The 19294-nt window shown below is 38.9% G+C and overlaps 1 protein-coding gene across 3 annotated transcripts in view; it reads right to left on the bottom strand.

Annotated features, from left to right (window-relative positions):
* Positions 1-19294, bottom strand: part of SFXN2 (sideroflexin 2) — a 666316-nt gene that overhangs the window by 571416 nt on the left and 75606 nt on the right. The window contains exon 1 of one of the 3 annotated variants that reach the window (XM_044056548.1): positions 7095-7113. The exons of the other annotated variants lie outside the window; for them this stretch is intronic. The gene's annotated coding sequence lies outside the window, so the exon portion shown is untranslated. Of the gene's footprint in view, positions 1-7094; positions 7114-19294 lie in introns of those variants that run through there. 3 annotated transcript variants of the gene reach the window in all.

The following is a 19294-nucleotide window of genomic DNA, read 5'->3' as shown; positions in this document are numbered from 1 at the left end:
GTGTAGTTCTGACCTGTAACAGGCTGGTACCCTATCCAGCATTTTGTGTCTACTACGTACCAGGACAGGCTCTGCCTACCATGACCCTGAATTGTGCTTAGTGAGTAACCAGAGAATGAATATGACAGCTTAGACTTTGTAGTAATGAACTTTGAGGATAATGTAGAGAAAAACGTTCATGCAGAAGAGATGAACTACTTTAAAAGAAATGCAATGACTAGAAGACTTGGGTGTGCATAAGAAAGGAATTACTAGAAGAAAAATTAAGTTGGAAGCTGGACAGTTCTTAAACAGGCAACAATGTGAAATGACACTTCCATAAGAGACATGTGCTACTGCAGGGATGAATTTGCAGTTTCCCATCCAATTGGAATATTTTTATTTTGCTCTTTAATGAAAACAGAAAACTGCTTAGTTGTTTCTTGGACACTAATTATTGCAGAACTTTAAAGTATGCTATTCTGCTACTGGCCACTGGATTGTCTGAAATTTTTTTGTTGGTATTTTCTGCACAGTTATAAATTACCTGCGTTTGTGCACCCATGGCTCATTTGCTCAAAGGTGAGTTCTGTTGCTTTACCTGCAACTAGGCTGGTATGAAACACCTTTCATGACCCCATGAGCTATACAAATCTGCCTCAAGTAAAATACTGATAATCACTATGCTATGCTATACATATAAATCGAAGATGTTCCAGCTAATGTTTTGTGTACTCAAGTCCATCATGAGTAATGGAGTCAAAAATATTAGTATTCTACCATTTTCCTTCCGTCAGTTTCCTATGTCTTCCTCCTCCTCAGGTAAGTAACTACTAAATTCCTGTTTTGGAGTGCTCTGCCCATCGATGACCGGTTCTGCTTCTTCCCTTTCTTTATATTTCATTAGCTCTGTTTCTTTACATGCAGCTGGGTAGATTCAGAAGGTACTTTATAACTCTGACCTGGGTTACAGGAAATAAACAGAATCACAAACTAGAAAATAATGGCACAATAGGTAGGGTGCTCACAGAGATAGTTTGCTACACACAACAGACTCACAGCAGGTCATATATTGTAAATAGTATAGCCATAAGCATGTCTCACAAACAGAACCATTCTCATGCCAATCTGAGAACTGTAATCTACTCAGAAGAAGGTATGGCACTAAGTATACACAGTATGCCATATATTTCTATGGTGTACAGAGCACTGTTTCATTTATGCATTATAGGAGTGTATTTAAGCATTCAGTGCTCCTGAAATCTAAACTTAGAAACTGAAAGAGTGATAAAATCAAAGAACGGAGACAGTTGTTGCAACAGAACCACATGGAAGTTGAAATCAACAGCCAAACAATATTGAAGACAGGGGTACTGCACACCAAAACTGTACAGCACGCACAGCACTGAAGGTACGTGTGCGTGTTTTTGTGAAGGAGCCTGTTGTCTGTAAGGGAGTAAGAAGAACCAAATTAGGACTTTGGAGGCAGAAAGTTGACTAAATAAGTACACTGCTATAGTATATGTTACATACTAATAGATATCTAAGTGTACAAACCCTGCTCCTGCTGTGCCATCCACATGTCAACTATACTAAGACAGCTTACCCAAGTCAGATATTCAAGGTGGGCAGCAGCATATATATGCTATTAAAGAATACGTTTGGAGTGTTCTGAGGGTTGATGCCTGTGGAGTTCATTGAACAGTGCCATAATTACACCTGTGCTGCCATCCTGTGCACCCACCACTAACTGCACCACAATGTGCACAGGGAAAAGACAATGACTTGTACCCAGATGTACAGTATGACGGCATGTGTCCAAAGATACTGAAGTGTCCAAGACAGTGTGAGTTAGGAATTTTGATCAATGCAGTATTCATTCATTCATACACACATGTATACCCACTTAACCAAATTCGACATAGAGGATTATGATCAGATAATGGATAATAACCTGTTTATTATGTGTCTGAGACACTGATGTCAAGAAATTCATCCAACAATTCATCCACCCAAGGATATTGCCAATATCCTGGCAGATCGATTCAGTGCCAACTTCACCCCCCCCTCTCACCCCCTAAATGGCCCATCTCAATACCGGAAGATTGCCAAATTCTGGTAATAATGGCCATACAGGTAAAAAACTCACTCTCCAAAGCTAAGAATACAGCATCCATGGGACCAGATGACATCCCGGGCTGTGTACTACATGAACTACAAAATGAACTGGCACCTCACCTAAGTGTCATGTTTAATCATAGCCTCACTTCAGGATTCATGCCCACTGAGTGACGCACAGCTACAGTTATCCCACTCCACAAGGGGGGATCCACCTTGGATCCCGGAAACTACCATCCCATCAGTCTGACAAGCCTTATCTGCAAGGCCATGGAGCGTATTATCATGGAACTTATAAACAAAGACAATGGCAACCTTCAAACACTGGACCCCAACCAGTTTGGGTTTGTGAAGGGCCGATCTTGTCTCCTGAACCTGATTGACTTCTTCGAATCAGTCTCTAGAGCCATGGGCAAGGGTAAGGTGGTCCACACAGCCTATCTAGACCTTGCCAAGGCCTTTGACACCATCCCCCACTCTGGAATCATAGATAAACTTACTAAACTGGGCATTAATCCTTACGTCACCCAATGGGTTGCTAACTGGCTTACTGAAAGAACCCAGACTATAAAAGTAGCCAACTCCAAATCCAGCTCCAGACAAGTGGAGTACCTCAGGGTTCAGTCTTGGGACCGCTCTTGTTTGGCATCTACTTCTCTGAAGTGCAGGCCAACACTAAAGGACTCTGGCTAACACAGTTCGCAAATGACTGCAAACTGGGAGCCATTATTGAATCCCCAAATGATGTGGATACTCTACAAAAGGGCCTTACAGAAACAAATGCTTGGTGCCAAGCTCAATGCCAAGAAATGTATAGTTATCCCCTTTGGGAAAAACTTCCCACGCGTACCGACAACTTAATAAATCCAAAAGGACACTTCTGGTATATAGACAATTACGATAGATGCCACGGCTCGGACTCAAGAGTTTAGTACACAATTTTATTCACAAAAACCAAAATAAAAGTACGTTAAGCGCTTTCATCTGTCTCCAGACTTCTTCAGAACGTACATTTTGAATATTACAACCTGTTTATATATCTCTTCAAATCCATTTTGGCGCCAAAAAATAATTGCAGTGCTTAATTAATTAATTGCATTAATATGCCTTAATATGCATTGAAAATATGCAGTACAATGAAATTGCATTACATAAAGACATCCCTTAAATATAAATACTAGCTGATAAATAGTTACTAAAAAATGCTACAATGTTACTATTACTTACTATTATAATTGTATACATGCTGGGATGAACTAACTGACACTAGCTTCTCTATGCCATGTGGTCCTAAAGGTAAATTACATATATAAAACGTGTACAACTTGTACTCTAATGGTGTAAGGTCAACTACATTGACCTGATCCATGATTGATACACAATTAATAAAAACAATGTTAAATAAAAAACAATGTTAGTTAAGAACTAATACAAAGTAGGAGAAAACTGATTTAAATGTGTAGCAGACTGATTACTGCCTATTTTCTCAATATTAAAAAAGGCTTGATACTAATATTGTCGTTTATTCCTGGATAATTTGTTGCATCAGAAATAATCTGCCACTTACTCTCTTTCATTGCTAAAATAGCTTTAATGTTTCCCCCATAAGGTGATGGTTCTACCTTATCAATAATGTAAAACATAAAATTATGGTTGTCATTTGTATTTATTACATGACGATACAGAGCATTTCTATTATCTTTAATTCTAATAGCATACTGATGCTCATAAATACGTTTTTTGAGATGTCTTTCTGTCTTTCCTATGTAGAATGCATTGCATACTACACAGGTAGCCATATAGATCACAAAAGTAGAACTACAATTTCCCTGAATACTTGGTATATATGTGTGATTTATATTGTCTAACCTAGTACCTTTGCATATTTTAATATGTTTGCATTGGTTACAATGCCCACATTTTGTCGTATTTTTATTTTCTCTTGGTAATTTACCTTTTGTACTTTCCAGTAATTTTTTAATATTGAAACCTGTCTTATATACTATTTTCATATGAATGCCTAAAATGGGTTCTTTGTTAACAACAAATTGATTCCATCTATCTATAATACATGTTTCAACATTTTTAATCATAGGGGAATAGGTTAGAACACATACCCTTGGGCCATATTCCGATAATCTAGAATCATCCGTATTGGTGGAAATAATATTAATATTGTTGTCTCCTAACAACGGCTTGAACTTCTTTCCCCATTCATCTATTATATATTTATTAATTCCATTTAATACTTTGCCAGGATATCCTCGGTTTATAAACATAGATCTAATAAGATCTATTTCTTTCAACATAATGTCTTTTGTTGAACACATCCGAGCTGCCCTTATGCATTGACCCTTGTAAATATTTTTGAAAACATGCTTCGGGTGATTGCTAGTAAATGCCAAATAATCATTAGAAAAAGTGTCCTTTCTATGGATACGTGATATAAAACCAGCATCCCCATGACTTATGTAAGCATCTAGATATGCTATTCCATCCTCTTTCACAACATGGGTGAATCTCAAAAATTCCGTAGTGCTATTAATGTAACTTGTAAATTTTCCTATTTCATCCAACGGACCATCCCATAGTATAAACAAATCATCAAGGAATCTGGTATAATATTTGATATACTGATAGAATTCTGATTTGAAAATATATTCAGATTCCCATTCAAGCAAAACCATGTTGGCTCAATGGCAAATTGGCCAAGCTCAATGCCAAGAAATGTATAGTTATCCCCTTTGGGAAAAAACATGTATCCGTGAATTACCATATAGGTGGCAGTACACTAAACACTGAAAGTGTGATAAGAGACTTAGGGACACAGGTGGACAGTGGTCTCACCTTCGATAACCACATCGCCACAACAGTCAGGAAATCCTTCTGTGTGGCACACCTCATCACTAAGGGCTTTTCATCCAGAAAAAAGGAGGTCATTGTCCCACTGGACTCATCCCTCATTAGACCCATTATAGAATACAACGCCCCGTTTGGTATGTACCTCAAGACATCTGCAACAACTGGAAAGGCCGCAGAAATACTTCACTAAAAGAATCACAGGCCTAAAGCAAATGCCCTATGCTGACCGCCTTAAAAAACTCCAGCTATACTCTGTCGCATATCGTCTACTCAGAGGCGATCAATGTTTAACATACAAGGCCATGTCAAACCCAGAGCTGTTGGACATGCTACACTTAAAGAAATCCCAATCACTCAGAGCCACACGCTCCAGGGATCTAAACCTCGTCATCACAATAAACAAAACATGCTGGAGGGATAGGTTCCTGACCCAGAGACTCCCCAGACTCTGGAATAGATTGCCCATACATGTCAAGCAGAGTGCCTCTCTGGCCCTCTTCAAAAGGAATCTTGATGATTGGATGGGAGAAAGGAAATTCACCCTGGGGATCATGTCAGTTGCCCTGCTAGACAGGGGTCCAGGGAAGTAAATAGTGTGGGAAGAAACAGCCAGGGAATTGTTATGGCTAGGCTTGTTTAGGCCCTAGGGCTGATAGCCTAGTACCAACTTATGAACCTATGACAGTGAAGGTTAAAACTCTTTGGAGTCTTAAATGCAACAGCAGCAAGGAAAGCCTTCTCACAGGTGTACCTTTTGCGATAGGACCCCTCCAACTAAATCTCTTCTCAGGAACGATAAGCCAGTACTGGTTGCTTATTTCCGTCTCCCAGTGTCCACTGCCTGGACTTCACAATTCAATCTTAGATCACCTGTAGTGTGGACAGGACTGAACCCTCTGCTGCAGAGCCAGCCAAGTAGAAAAAAAAAAAAAAAACAAAAAGTGGCAACCCTTGAAACAGATACCACAACTTGCTCAGCTGAGCAATCTCTGATGCCATAAAAATATAGATATGTTTACATTTCCAATGAAGTAAAGAAAGAAAATTGAAGAATTACCATATTGAGTTCCAGCTTATACCAAGATTCACCAGTAAAGGCTAGTTTACACTACTTTGGTATCTGTTCAGCCACAGACACCACACTACAGTCCCCTATGATACAAGAAAGTTTAGAAGGCTGTAGCTTCTAGCCTTATACCAGGTATCTAAAATAATGTTCCATTGCTGACACTACAAATAGCACAAAGGTGGTGACTACACTACTGAAATGCTGTCTTTCAGATAAGATGACTGAGCTGGTGGTAACTCATGTTGATGTCAAAGATGCCATGGCACTTGTCCAAAAACAAAAAAAAGACAACAAAATGGAGAGAAGGAAAATCTTCCTTGTATACTGTCCAAATCACTGCTACTTAGTATCAATGTCATTTCGGGTTTCCCATGAAAAGAGACTACTGCATTACATTTTTTAGTATACTCTACAGTCTTCAGATTATAAAACATTATCATTTGAAGATTTTTTATGCAATGTGGGAGAAATGAAAACATCTCATTGTCTGGACCCACTTCAGAAAACTCTTCCGATGACCTTCACAAAAGTTTATTGCACTTGCATGAAAATGTTAACAAACTTTTCAATCTTACTAAGAAAGACAGTAAACAAAATAAATCAACAGCATCAGTTACTTTTGGATGGAGACAAAACACATTAAAACACATTTTCATTTGTTTTCCCGGGAAAGAAGCAAACACTTTGGGACATGTTTTTAACATCTACTTGCATAGACAGGAGAGATAAGTACTTCATGTAACTCCTGACCCAGTAACCTACACAGATTAAGCATATGCCAGTGGAGAAGAGGGATACAGCGCTGACTACAGCCAGGGCAACCCAAGTTCAATTTGCAAATCAGGTACTTGACAGCTAAGGTAGGGAGGAAGTGTGTGCCCATCCTGGGGGAGAGGGTGTGCACATCTAGGCACATCTCACAACTGATCCCCGGACCCCGGTGAAGAAAAGGGATGGATGGGAGAGGGGTGTTGTCCTTAGGGGGCAGGACTGTGGCTGAGTCATCACAGAAGTGGTGCAATATACTAGAAACTCACCTTAGGGGAAAAAAATACTACAAACTCACCTTACATTTAAATTCCTTGGAAAAGATGGATTTTCAAAGGAAGTGGGAATATAGACGCATAAACAAATCATCCTAAGTAGGAGTGTGAAGCTGCCCTAGAGTGGCATGACCCCCATCTCAGCCGTGAGCATGGGTAAACGAAAGTCCAGGTGAGGTTAATTGGGTTCCAGTACAGCAGGTGGAAGATGAGAAATTCCTAGGACCAGCTGATGGTCAGCTGTAGGGGGCATAAAAAAGTGAAAACTTGCACATACTGCATTCACTGAAGCAGAGGTCAACAGTAAAATGTTTTCATACATACTGCATCAACAGCTAACAAGTCCCTTGAATCTACATGATTCAGGTGTCAGCTTAGCAAATACAATATTCCTGACTAGCACCAGTCCAACAATAAAAGTCTGATGACTAAGCAGCTGCCAGCTTGATATACTTCACCTGTTACAGTAATTGAGGTAATCCATTAGCTCTCAGTAAACTGCTGACATGGTAGGAATGCATTTGCAAAACAGATATGATCAAATGACCATATGCAACATAGTATACAAAAATAATCTAAGAAAAGCAATTTATAAGCAATGTCTTACTACCCTCTGATGCAGGATAAAAACTGCTGAGCTTCTCTGCAGCAGATTAAACTAAAATGAGTTATTTTAGTTAGAAAATGAATAAGAAATTGTTAAATAATTTCTTCTCAAAGAAATGTGCATGTCTACATTCTTCCCATAAAGCCCTCAAATGGCCAGCCTAATCAGTTTTCTCATATATGTACGGATGCAACAACTTCTTTTCTGTCATCTACAACTTCAGGATGTTTCTGAAGGCATTGTTAGCTCAGTTTGTAATACATCATTTCTAAACAAAAACCTATATATTACTATGCAATACATTCTACAACAGTAATACTTTGTAAGGCAACTGGACATACAGCCCCTTTTCAGGGACGATTCGGGAGCAATGTCTGGTTAAGTGACTTGCACACGGTCACATAGTAAGCAAATGAGGGCTGAAGGAATCAAACTTTGTACATCATTAATTACAGCACACAGTCTTTTAATCCTCTGCATCAACTGCAAATAATTACAAAATGAATGCATGCTGCTTTAGTCACTTTTCATTCATAATGAAAACATGAACATCTTCAAGACAGACTTCTGAATCACATCCATCCAATGCAATCTGTGTATCTGTTAAACTTTGTTTATATCTTCCACCATGCATAAATAAAAAGACCTCAACAGATGCTTCTGTAGAAACCAGTCCATTCTTATCCACATAAGTGACTCCAGCATCCGGAATAAATGAAATGGTAACTTCCCAGTGTATGACTTCCAAATAAGCCAAATAACCTTCTTACGTAATACATCTTAAACTTTCTTGGGTAATTTCCATGTTTTCAGTTATAGTATAGGGTAGGAACTGAGTGGGTAAGTAAGATACATACTTTAAAAGCGCTTCTCAAAACACATTCAGATATCATGAGTATTCACATATCAGAACTGTTTTATTGAAAGTCAACTTCTGAAAAGGGCCCAAGTTATGGGAAAGATTCATAAACAACCTTTAGAATGATCCACTGAAGCAAAGAGGTAGGAGCAAGGAAATAAGGACAAGGCAGAGAATTAGGAGCAAGGAAATAAGGGTATAACAATCCTGTCAAGAATGCTGTGATCCTAGTATGTAGATTCAAACAAACGTTTAGTGAATATCTGCAGGAGATGACCAAATGGTTAATATCACAGACGTCTGCTACAGACAAACCAAGGATGCATACATTCATTCAATGATGCTGTGCATCTAGTTAAAATCTTAACAGCACCACAAAAAGGCCAGTATGTCTCCTGGAGATGGTAAAAATACAGCTGTTCAGTCATTTGGATTATAAACAATCATGAAAGGTTTTAACTAAGAATAACAAACAGACTGTAGAAAAACAAAAAGTGCAGAGGGAGCACCCAACCAGGATCCGATAATCCCACAACTGTGATATATCCAAATGAATGGTAGAATGAAACGGCAGGAACTTTTGGTTTTTCAGCGTTGACAGCGTTTGTTTTTTAACTAAGAATAAGTTAAATCAGTGCTGCAGGTAGACATCCAGCTGTATAACTCGTTTCTCCCCTGCTTTGTAATTTCTGGGAGCACACTAAAAACAATGAAATGATGAATGGATAACTAAGGAAAAAAACACTTCAGGGGAGGAAATATGGAATAGTTTGCAAGGACACTCAATCCTCACTAAAGCCCAAGAATCTCTCTTTACGTGCAAAGGTCTACAACTTAATAATCCTTTTGGCTGAGGGGACTGCCACTAAAATGCTGCATTCTGGGATCTTTACTTGACAGTCACAGATGAAGCTTACTTGTGGAGGATGTGAAAGCGTCTCAAACCACAGGCTTCAACAATTGAGAAGTATTTCCCCCCAAAACTGGATGGCCAGAATAGCTCAACCTAAATTGGTTTAATCAGCTTGTTATAAGCAAACAGTCTAGCAGCCATTAGATCATGAAATGAAAACGTGGTCAAGGTGTGCATCTTAAATGTAGAATAACTCAGACTTACCAGAAAAGGAGTCTGAAGTATGCTAAATAATACAGGAGGGGTGTATCAATGGGAGCAATGCCCAAGCCCGTGGCCTAGAAAAGAAAGACTTACACTTATAATTGCAGGTGTAGAAATTAACTAAAATGCTTCTGTGCCACTATCAGACTAACACCCCCCAATAAAACATGTGGGAAAGTAGTGAACCCTCTAATGGTGTTCGCTCTGAGATCATGATTCTGTGAAGAATTTAACCCAGCTCAAAACTTCCTTTACTACTCTTTGAAAGTTTGGAAACAGAATCAGAGCAACTTTGGAGCCACCAAGCAAATAAGAATGAGCCTGGAAAACTCAAGCCTGTAGGAGTGCAAATTACTGGCTGAAAAAATACCATTTTAAGTTAGGTGGAGGGCTTCTAACACCCATTTGTCTAATTTTTGCTTAAAAGTTATAAAGGGAAAACTAAATAAGAAGTATATGTATATGTTACCCTTAAATCCAAGCTTGTAAAATAGCTAAGGACAAGACTGTTCCTATTTTTTTTTTTACTAATTCTAAATATGGGCATGGTGTCATACACGATTTTGGAAGATTATCTCCTTTCCAATACTCAGCATGGTTTCCGACCAAACCATAGCACCACCACTGCCTTACTCTCCTTTACTAACACTATCCTTCAGCATAAAAACAATGGCTATCTCTCCTCTGCTACTTTCCTAGACATATTTAAAGCATTTGACATGGTCCCACACAAACAACTTATCTCTGTCCTGAATAACCTATCCTTCTCACAATCAGTCACCAACTGGTTTCAGAGCTACCTGTCTAACCGCCAACAATCCGCTGTATGGCAGAATGACATCTCCCCAACTACCTGTCTCCATAGGGGTTCCCCAAGGATCCATCCTTAGACCCCTACTCTTCTCTGTTTTCACCAATAATCTAGCCTCTGCCACCAAACATGGCACGCTCATACAATACGCAGATGACTCAACCATCATCTGCTCAGCCCAGTCCCTACCCAAACTGCAAAAAGTCACACAGGAAGCCTTTTCCTCTGTTGAAACTTGGTTATCTGATGCCCAGTTAATACTCAACCCAAACAAAACTAAACTACTCATCTTCCACCCCACCAAACATACTCAAAACAACTCTCACTTTAACATCACAGCAAAAGACAACACCACTATATACCCAACTGAACACACCAAATTGCTAGGAGTGGAAATCGACAATAAACTAAAATTTGACATTCACATATCCTTGACCATAAAAAAGTCCACAAAAAACTAGGAGCGCTATACAGAAATAAGCAACTTCTCAAAGCAGCAAATATTTCAATAGCAAATTCCCACCTTATCTCCACCCTACTTTATGCCTGTCCAATATATACCAACCTAAGGCAACGCGATCTAAACAAGCTAGAGACCTGCTACAACAAAATTGCCAAATTCGCCACAGGGGCATCCTACCGTAGTCACCACTGTCTCTCACTTGCTGAACTGGGCTGGCTTGAACTCCCTCACCTCCTTCAATGGTATCAACTCCCACTCGCCCAAAAACTAGTAAATCATCCACTAAATGTCCCATCCCTCCAGAATCTACTCCAACCCTATCGCACCACCAGACCACTAAGATCCAGCAACAAAAATCACTTGCAGATCACTAAAGCCAATAACTCTGCTGGTGAAGCACTATTCTCTTGCACCATAGCTAAATTATGGAACTCCCTCCCACCCACAATTACCTCCATACCATCATGCAACCACTTCAAAACTTTACTAAAGTGCACCTAAAAACATGCTGGCTATGCCCTTGCAACTCCCACTCTAATATCACCCTCCCCATCCAACCACTACCTTTCTTTCCACTCCACTAAGTACCTTGATTATAGCAAGCTCAGATGCTCATAAGCCAGTACTTATTATACAGCAGGAACTTCTTCTTGTAACATTTGTTAATGTCTGTTATGTACTTCACAGATAAAGATTCTAGTTGTCTACTGATGTACTATGTTCTTCATCTGTAAATATGTTGTAAGTAATTGCTATGTAAATTGTTAATCGCTATGTAATCCAATGTAACTGTCTGTTTATTTTAACCGTGGAGCTTTTCTCCCCGGGCCTCCGCTGAAAATGGACCTACGTCCAGTCGGACACTCCCGGTCAACAAATATAAATAAATAATAAAATAAATAAATAAATTATGGAAGCAGAAAGGGTATTTGACCTCCTCAGGAACTTTGACAAAAAAACTCTTATTTTGTACATAAACAGTTGAATGCTTTACTTTTGCCAAAGCAGGTAGCCGTTGTTAAATGTGCTGCTCATAAATCTGACTCTTCCTTTGAGATAAAAGGAAATAATTTAGCCGATTGGGCAGCTAAGCAGGCTGCATTTTCATCTCCTGTTTAGGCAATACAGTTGCAGCCATTACAAACTAAAAGTGAGTCTGACATTGTTTTATCTGTTTAATTAATGTACTTTAATTTCAGAATGCTGCTGAGGACAACGAAAAGTTAAGGTGAATTAAAGATGGCTGCACTCGGCCGGACAACCTTTGGCTCCACCCCAACTGCCGACCTGTAGCCCCATGAAATTTTCTTTACCAATTGGTTAGAGCATATCATTTGCCAGCTCATACAGGTAAAAATGTTTTTATCAAGCAAATTTTGCCTAACTGGTATGCACCTTACCTTTACGAGGTCGTTCAGCATTTAATTCAAATGTGTTCTGTTTGTCTAACTTTTAATATTTGTAAAGCTACTCCTGTCCCCCACAACATATTGCAAAGCCGTGGGAACCGATTTGTTCTTTGCAGTGGGATTTTATAGAGCTCCCACAGTGTGCAAGATTTAAATGCATTTTAGTGATTGTACATATTTTCTCCAGATCGTTTGAAGCTTTTCCTTGTGCAAAATATGACGCAACCACGGTTGCAAAGAAGCTAGTGACTGAAGTAATTCCCCATTTTGGGGTTCCTAGTGAAATATCCTCTGACAGAGGATCACATTTTACTGCAAAGCTTGTTGGAGACATTTGTACTATGTTAAATGTGAAACTATCTTTGCATTGCCCTTACTGGCCACAGGCCTCTGGTATGGTTGAGACTGCCAACTAGACCAACAAGACTAGGTTAGCGAAAAATTACAGCCGAGACAGGTTTAAAATGTCCTGAGGCTTTGCCTTTGATATGGTTTTCTGTTAGATCTGCAGTGAGTGCGACCAGAAAGTTGTCTCCTCATGAGATTTTAATGGGCTGCCCCATGCAGCTTCCAGCTTCCCCTCCAGTAAACATAGAAACTACCTTAACTGATGACAATCAGTTGCGTTATTGCCAAACCCTTGTTTCTCTTTTGCAGTGCTACCACAAGGCTGTTGTCTCCTCCATGCAGCCACCTGATCCAAACATTACGCATTCCGTCCAGCCCTGTGACTGGGTCTACGTAAGAAAACTTCTGATGCAAGCATTCTTTGCAACCTCGTTGGAAGGGAACGTTTCTGGTACTTCTTACTACAACATCAGATGTCCGCCTGCAAGGATCACCAACTTGGATCCACATATCCCATGTGCAAAAAGTACTACTGACAAGATGATCATCCACCACTTTCTTTCACCGACGGTGACTTTATTGAGCCTATTGCCCATCGCACCAGAAGCAAGAAGCCTACCGATCGCAATGTTGACTGATCAAGTTTCCCTTCTTGATGGTACCACAACCTCACCTTCTACTCAGTTTAAACCTTTTGGTGTCTCCCAATCTACAAAATCAAACTCAACAATATGGATTCCTTTTCCTCAACAACACTGGGTATGTGCCCTCTGTTTTGTTTTCGTATTTTTACTTGTGCTACTTTGGCCATTTTTATTTCCCGCTGCTGCCATCCATATTTCTTTGCCTGGTGCCAATAATAACATTGATATTACTAAGAGCTACTTCTTGGCACCCGACTCTTAATACTTATCAAGCTATAAAATTTACATATACTCTTATCTTTTAATATTAGCAACTGTTGGGTTTGTACTGCTATCCCTATTTTGCATGGAGGATTGATGATGGCCACATCCCCCTTGAACGCAACTGACACTAGGACTAGCCTGCTTTATGAGACATCAAATGTTACTTATAAAGACAAGATTTCCGTGCAACTATTTAAGATACAAAATGGCACAGTGTCTTTTCAGAAAAGTGAAAAGGTAAAAGTCGGTTGGAGATTCTGCAATACGAGTGTAGCATATCAATGCTTTAGAAAACCAAACAAAAGTTTTGATTCTTATTGCAACACAATGTACAATGAATTTTATGACATTTTATATAAAACTGGTAATGATACACAAGTGTACAAAGAAACAGGGGTAATAGATAAAGATGTATTTCATGCAGAACAAGGTTATGTCTTTGATAATGTTTCAACCAAAGCTGAAAATTGTTACTTTATTTGGGGAAAAAGAACTTATAAATGTCTGCCTGGAAACTGGTCAGGCAGCTGCTTTCTAGGCTACTTGGTTCCCGCTATCCGACATACTGATGTCTTACCAGCAGGAAAGATTCAAATGTACAAGAAGTCAAACCTGCCAACAACCCAGTAGGGAAAATAGATACCTCACTGATATATCACCATGATTTAGCCCAGGCAGCATTTAAGGACCTAGCCCATATGGATTTAGGTGATGTAATTTCTGGAGCAGATATATTTCCTGCCTATGAAGCTCCTAAAGCCATTTGGGAACTACATAAGCTGTCAAAATTGTTAGAAGTTTTGGCAAATTCAACCTTTGAGACTGTGAGTCTCATGAATGCTGAAATGACCGCAATGAGAACTGTGATGCTACAAAACAGAATGGCAGTTGATTTCATGCTTTCTTCTAAAGTGGGTGTATACACGCTCATGCACGAGGAATGCTGTATGTTTATTCCAGATAACGAACACGCAATAGACAGCCATCTTGAAATCTTGCAAAAAGGTTGCTGAACTGTCAAATGCTAAAGAAGCAGACAGTTCTCAGTGGGCTTGGCTCACCAATTTGTTTTCTGGATGGGGAGGTGGAATACTCAATTTTTTTATGCTAATAGCGATTATTGCCATAGTATTGTTTGCATTATTGTTTATATTAAAAGCATTATGTTTAAAACTGCTAACTGCCAAAGCACCTATAAAACTGCAGCATGTACTTACTAACCAGAGTGATAGTGTGTTATTGATGATGCAAAATGTTGATGAAGGATATACCGAAATGGAAACAAATGCAGATGATGTAATGAAAGACTTTGGTAAAATGTATGAACGAATACACCGCAAGAATATTAAGGGTGATGCATACACAGCAGCAAATGGGGGATTGTAAAGGGAAAACTAAATAAGAAGTATATATGTTTTGTAGAAGGGTCTGAGTAGGTGTGTAAAGGCATGCGTAAGAGAAGCACAAAGAACTTGACGTGTAAAGAAGCCGAATGTGCTTTTGTCCTTTTTAGGAAAATCTTGTGTCTCAGAAGTATTAACCTTCTTTGTACATAAAGTTGCCAACAAGTATGTTTTCTCTCTTAAGGTTAAACTGCTGACTGTTGGAATTTAACTGGTAAACATGTTTTGAAGTTAATGCACAAAAACGTTGTCACCCAGGGAGTAAACGCCCCGTACACCAAACACAATCCAGTAACCAGTATAATGATTATCTAGGCCTTCCTCAGACCATATACAAACATACACACATATACAAACATAGCTTCCTCAGACCACATACAAACATAATGTTTTGAAGTTAGTTATTCTGCCTGAGACCCCAAGCAACAGGGGGCCGGGTGTGATCCAGTTTGAAAGATATGTACAAAGATAACTGGGTAGTGTCCAAATATGCTTAGCAACAAGACAATTATTGTATGTGAAGCTATACATTTTAAAACTTGTCCAAAGAGGATTGGTCAGTATTACATTTCTTTGTCTTAATAACCGATGATGCTGCACATTAAAGGTATACAAGCTTGGAAATGTTATACTTCGGGTAGACTCTCTTCCTGAAACTCTGTCTCCCACATGCATGTGCTCTGTTCCTGAAACTCTGTCTCCCACATGCATGTGTAAAATAAAGATTTTAAACTGTTGCCAAGAGACTGGGCTCAGTTACGGTCAACCTTAGAGTACAAGAATTAGTGAAGCACATTTTATCAGTCTCTAAAGATGTAAACATGGATTGCACAGTAAGGTACAACATTCTGTGCAGTTTCTCTGTCACAGAAATCCAATTTCATCCCTCCACACCTTCATCCAGTCATATAATCCAGGAGATATTTTATCTTTATCGGTTTTCCAGACCATCAGTTTTCCATCTGCAGTTCTTCCACATCCCTCGACTTTTATGAGCAGAGAGACAAATGAGCTCTCACAGCATGAATCCAAGGCCGATATGCTACTAACCCTGAGCAGCATCTTACCTTCTCTGAGAATGATGCTTCAGTGCATACAAAAGATAACCGATTTCAACAAATGTCCAATTGCTAGGGCAGATGTTGAATTCAACAACTGTCCTAGCAATTAGTATCAGTCAAAGCGGAGTCCATTGTGTGTGTCAGCCTAGAGAGAAATGGCAGCTTCACCGAGGTTGGACTGCACTTTTCACATCAGACCTTCTGTACATTAGCAAAGACATTCACCACCAGATAGTGCCTTTAAGGAAAAGCAAATCATCTTTATCTGCCAACTCTGCAAAACCAAACCATGGCAGTATAATTTATTTATACATTTGTTTATTGATTGTTTGCATTTGTTTAGCAGGACAGTCTGACTAGGCAAAAAAAAAAAAATGCCCCTTTTCAGCAGAAGCACAGATAGAAAAGCTCCAAGCATCATTACAGTAAAGATATACATATCGTAACAATAAACATACATACCGTGGATGTCATAAGTATTACACATAGACATAAGAAAAAACAAGAAATATAGAGGAAAATAACATAAGTAAATTTTGCTACCTTAGCTCATTACAGAGCAAACATAGAATGCATTTTTTACAACAACTTTGTATGACAGTAGGCAAAGCAAACACAGCTGATACGGAGTGAATAAGTTTGAGTATAAAAATAAAGCAATGGATACATTGCTGTAGATAATAAACACAACCAGGTGTTACAGTAGTGTTATTTTTTCTTTTTTATCAGACTAAGTAGAGAAAGGATGAGAGGAATAAATAAACCACGTTTACAGGATTAAGTGGTGGATGGTGAGAGTGAAATAGTAGGTAGTAGGGATAAAGGGACAAGAGAAGTATGGAGAGTGGGAAGGCAGCACAGACATGGGCTAAGATGGGAGGGGTAGGGGGAGAGAGCGAATATATTCAGGAGGTAGAACAGATGTGAGCTGAGAGAGAATGCATTCAGGAAGTAAAGTGGAGGTAGTGTGGGCAGAAAAGATCTGGGCTAGTAGATATACGAAAAAGGTTACCTCTGGGCTAGTAGATATACGAAAAAGGTTACCTAAAAGGTGAGAACTACAAGTTGAAAATGAAGAAGACAGTTGAAGGACATGTTTCGGCTGTTTGTGAGATGAGCATTATGTAGAGAAAATTTTAAATAACTAGGAGAAAACAGAAACTGCTTCTAGAATAGTGAGGTACCTGTAAAGATATGATAAATTACAGATTAATGCAGGAATTAGCTGGGGGTTGACTATGCGCACATGCTTCAGAGAAGTATTGTTTTAGTTGGGTTTTAAAAGACTTTGCATTTTTAGTTTGGCTGATTGGTAAGAAAATGGAGTTCCAGACTTTTTGAAGAATACAGTGAGTTTCCTGCAGAATTTTCTAATTTATTTACAGTTGACAGCAGTTTGTTAGTGAGTGCAGGGGGTCTACTTGAGTTGCATGGCTGTAGAATGGTACCTGGGCTTGGATATTCATCTGGATGTCAAACTCAGATTGTGGGTATTCACAGATTATGAGTGTATTTAATTAATGTCTCAGCTCTAGCCATTACAACTGTTTAAGGGGTATAGAGGGGTGGATTCTAAATCTGTGGTTAGAAGTGAATTTGCTACTTTATGCAGCACTGCTCCATACAGCACATCAAGGTTGACTGAAGGTTAATGAGGATTGGGACCACATAGAAAGTACGAAGGATAGTGCTAGGTTTAATCTGGCTTTGTCTGTCAGATATGGTTTGGCCCTATAGAGGGTGCTAAACTTCTGATGGGTTTTCTTTATTGTCTGCTTTATGTGGTGATCAAATTTTAGATTTTCATCAATGGTAACTCCTAAGAGCTTAATATGGTTACTAATATGATTTTGTAAGACAGTATGAGTGGATGGAGAACTGGTGTTTCTGAACAGATGGTGGCTTTAGGGTGAACAGGACTAGTTTTGATTTCTTAAGGATTAAGCCACAATTGTGAGTAATAGCCAAGATTCAGCAGAAGAGAGGAATTCCTGAATGAGCTGCTACAGTCTGTCTAGAGTTTTGGCTGAGCAAATAAGGGTGAAATCATATGCATACTGTATGATAAAACCATGTTTAGTTGCAGTGTGCAGATTATTTGTGAAAAGATTGAAAAGCAAAGGGCCTTGAAGGACTCTGTCTATTAGAGAGAAAAAGGAAATGTTTTTTTTTTCATTTTACTGTCTGTATCCTATTAGTTATATAACTATGGAACTAGGAAAGTGATGTTGATTCCAGTTCTAGAGCAAACAGTTTGAGAAGCAGTCTGTGGTTTGAACCAGTTTCTAATGCTTTTGATAGGTCAAGGAAAACTACTGATACAAAATTTCCACAGTTTCTGCTATCATTTACTGTGGTGAGGAAGTTACACAGAACTGTTACAGTGCTGTTGTAAGGGCAGAAACCATGTTAAGTAAGACAAAGAAGGTTATTGTCCATCATACAATTAATCTGCATGTATATACAGTTCTCTAATACTTTTGAGTACACACGATGGCTATAGGTCTATAATTAGAGAGGTCACTGGAGTTTCCTCCTTTATGCAATGGTAAAATATATGATTTTTTTTCAAGAGAGTGGGAACATAGCTTTAATTAAGTAAGCAATTTATTAGAATAGAACATGAAAAACTAAGGCGTCAGTGCCTATTTTAATGTATTCAGCAGGTGAGTTGTCCCCTGCAAATAGTAGTGCTGCTCAGAAGCGATAATAAGAAACTACCCTCCCTAAAGTCCTCTTCCATCTATCCACAACCTTTTCCCAACTTTTACACTTCTTGACATTGAAATATTTTCATATTTGTGTTATTACCAAAACACTTTCGTTAACAGGGTTCAATACTTCATCACTCATTCAGACGCCCTGCAGCAGGTGCTTCTGTATTCAGTGGTTGTGCACCCATTTTCCTCCATAACTCCATAATTTCAAGACTTGTATGGTTAGACAATGATTTCAAATCCATTTACAGCCAAATAACTATTAACAAGACCCCCTGCTGCATTCTGGCAAACTACAAAATTATTCTCCATGTCACCAATAATCCATCAGGTGTATCTAAACAAGTCTGGTTCCCTCAAAATAAATCCAGACACTATTTTTCTTGGAAATTGTAATTATCCATGTATTAACTGGTGTACTTACACGACTACAAGAAATATGCCCACATTTTTTAGCCTTCATCACAGTAAACTTATTAGATCAGACTGCACGTTCCACCTCTACAAGTTCTAATTTATT

This window comes from Protopterus annectens, chromosome 14.part0, assembly GCF_019279795.1.
Source record: "Protopterus annectens isolate FY-2018-M chromosome 14.part0, PAN1.0, whole genome shotgun sequence".
Taxonomy (NCBI): domain Eukaryota; kingdom Metazoa; phylum Chordata; order Ceratodontiformes; family Protopteridae; genus Protopterus; species Protopterus annectens.
This window is presented reverse-complemented; position numbering and strand designations above follow the sequence as displayed.